The following is a 277-nucleotide window of genomic DNA, read 5'->3' on the forward strand; positions in this document are numbered from 1 at the left end:
GGTTTCAGGGTGAAGGTCTTCTCTCACTACTCTAAAGGGCCCCTTTGGCAATAGGAAACACATAGACTATTATGGAGATTGATTTTGGAATTTAGGTGCACTGTTATCAATCGTGCTTAGCCATACATGTTCATATCCTTGAAGATGTATCATGGAAGTGTTGCAGCCTAGAAGACACCAAACGCCTCTTAAAGTTCATTGCCAAGGGCACATCTGCCCTGTCCAGGGACTACCCAGCACCCCCTCCTCATACCTGCCAGGGACAAGAAGGTCACCA

This window comes from Elephantulus edwardii, unplaced genomic scaffold, assembly GCF_000299155.1.
Source record: "Elephantulus edwardii isolate Elephantulus edwardi_28Jun2011 unplaced genomic scaffold, EleEdw1.0 scaffold00055, whole genome shotgun sequence".
Lineage (NCBI taxonomy): Eukaryota > Metazoa > Chordata > Mammalia > Macroscelidea > Macroscelididae > Elephantulus > Elephantulus edwardii.